This window comes from Meleagris gallopavo, chromosome 6 (genome assembly GCF_000146605.3).
Source record: "Meleagris gallopavo isolate NT-WF06-2002-E0010 breed Aviagen turkey brand Nicholas breeding stock chromosome 6, Turkey_5.1, whole genome shotgun sequence".
Taxonomy (NCBI): Eukaryota; Metazoa; Chordata; class Aves; order Galliformes; family Phasianidae; genus Meleagris; species Meleagris gallopavo.
In genome coordinates, this window is record NC_015016.2 from 12,113,534 (window position 1) to 12,116,326 (window position 2,793).

At 36.8% G+C, this 2,793-nt stretch overlaps 1 protein-coding gene across 1 annotated transcript in view; it reads right to left on the reverse strand.

The window, feature by feature from the left end:
* LOC104911392 (phthioceranic/hydroxyphthioceranic acid synthase-like) overlaps positions 1–2,793 on the reverse strand; it is a 30,672-nt gene that overhangs the window by 5,984 nt on the left and 21,895 nt on the right.

Genomic DNA, 2,793 nt, shown 5'->3' on the forward strand with positions numbered 1-2,793 from the left:
AAAATAAAATAAAATAAAATAAAATAAAATAAAATAAAATAAATCCACGCCTATTCCAAAGCAGGCACAGAGCAAAGAACAGGCATGTCCCAGAGACTGGAACAAGTGCTCCTGGAACCTTTGTTCTCAGAGGGATGGGTAGTAAATCATCTAAGCCATCAAGGGAAGACCTGAGCCAACTAAATCAGTCTGGACGGTAATACTCATACTAGCAAGCAGCCAAGAAACTATAGAAGATTATGATGAAGCACTTGATGAGTAATTTTGCATCCCTCATTGTAAAAACAGACTTTTGAAATGGGGCTTTTCAAAACTTGTTTTTTCTGGTAAACTGTTTTTATACTGTACCCCCTACGTCCGTACATTTTTAGGCTGTTCCTTCTCCATCAGTGGGGATATCTCATCAGCAGAACACACATTCTCATAAATCTCAGTTTTAGACCATCCAAAAGATTCAGATTGCCTTTATTAGCAATTTATGTATTTTTTCTCTTATGCACTTTCCACAGCTTTTAATAAGGTGTGTATTTTTCTACTCAGACCCTTTCATTCTGCTGAGAGAACTTGATTTCTCAAGATAAAAAGACTTAGCGTATTTTCATTTTCTGTAAATGACTTCTGGAGAAAGACATGGCTTTGACACAGGACTTAAAACAGCACAGAGGCATTCAATTAATTTGTATGAATTCTAATCAGAGATGCACAAGAAATAAATGGGCATTTGAAATACACGGCCTTGGTCCAATGATGTTTTGAGCATCCAGAAATAGCAAAGACCTCTGTACACTTAGAATTATGCAAACACCACGTACCTGCCCTAACCCCAGACGATACCCTATTTAAAAAGTGACTAATCTTATTTAAAACACAAATAAAGCTTTCAAACCAATTAAGAGAATTAATGCTATCACTTTTGTATTAACAGGTTACTTTGATTTTCCATTATTTTTGCAGGCCTTTTGCCAGTAAATCATTAGAAATAAAACATAGACACACTAGAAACCACGTGACTATGCATCTCTTTCGCCACTGTGTAGCAAATAGGTATAATCCATCATCTCCAATACCCCTTTCAATAGTATCCTTCATATTTCAAAGAATTTAACAATCCAAGTGACAGTATAATTCTTTCCTTTGATAGCCAAGATGTATTCAAAGGTAACTTTTTTCCCTAGTAGCACTTTCTTGTTTCTTTACCAAAATACTCATTAGATGCAAAATGCTTTCCCTTTTTTAGCCAACTTGAGGAACGCTGGAAAGATCTGGAAAAGACATTTTAATTCCTCGAGTCTCTCCCAAAAATCTTCACAATCTTCCTGTCATTTCTATTCCTTTTACAATCCATCTGATACTGGATCCTCATCAAGTGCCTGAAAATATTTAAGTGAAATGTTTTGTCAATGGCATGTTCAAGACATTAGATTGTGAGCTGACTCTTCCCTCCTGTCAGGATCCATTAATTGAGAAAGAGTATTTTTACTAGCAATGAGCCATGCATGGCTTATTTGACTAAGCTGAGTACCATCATCCTTAGTGGAAAGAGCATGAAATGATCTGAGGCTACAACTGCATGTTTCAGTAGTGTCAGGACTTTTATATTGTAAAGTCTCCCCGCTAGTTTGTATGAATAGCACAAATCCCACAGCTTAGTCCCTATGAAAACAAATGAAAAAAGCAAAAATAATTTAGCAATGAAATATAATTTACTCACTCGACAACACAGTTTGTGCACCAATTTAGCTCTCTACTGGGTTATACCAGTAAATTGACCTACTTGAACAGGTCTATGCCAAGGAGAAAAATTGGCCCTGAATCTATTGGTTTTGTAAATTCTTTTCATAACAGGATGGCTTAATCAAGTGTATTTCTAAATGTGCTAACAATACATCACTTTGAAATGTTATATGCAGCACACATTCATGGTTCTGACATTGAAACATGCTCAGGGATTTATAATGCTAAATAGTTGTCTGTCTCTTCGGGAGGAGCAGACAAATTCAGGACACAGTGGGCTTCTCATCCATGCCTCGATCTATAGTTGCTTTTCTTTACCAGTCATCAGCTTTCCTATGCCTGAGAATCCAGTACAATCTGATGTTTTTCACTTAGGCACAGTGGTGATTGCAGCAAGCAAAAATGCAGTAAGAAACTAAGAAATCTGCGCTTGCTGCTGTGGCATTTTACACATCTCCTGTTTATCTTTGAACTGCTGTTGCCCAGCAGGGATTTCTAATGGCAGCTCTTTCTACATACTGTATTGTAAAAATCCTATGTATCCTGTTTGTCAGGATCATTTCCTTTCTGTAGCTGTACAGCATTATGATCCAGTGGCAGCAACTGATGTTGATATAGCAGTCCAGTATATATCCAGTACATAGTATTTATATCATATCTATTCAGATCAAGAATCCAGAGATACTTCTCACTAAGAAGTAGCAATAGAACCCTTGGTAACTGGTTTTGAAATCACAAAAGTGGTCTGACAAAAACCTCACTGAATTAAGAGCCACTTTCAACAAGGATGAGCTCGCAGCACTTCCTGTATCAGAAAGCAAAGCATGCAAGAGGGCGAGAAGTGCAGCAGCACGAGAAAGAAACATTTGAAAAGAATAACAGGAATGGAAAGTACTGCTGGTTGCCATGTGGAATAGTATTATAATGAAGACTGCCACTTTTTCACCTCTCACAGCTTTAGATTTAATTTTAGATTTTCCATTTTGAATTCTGCACTTACGTTAAGTGAAAAAAGGGAGAAAAAAAAAAGGGAAAGAAAGAAAGAAAGAGAGAAAGAGA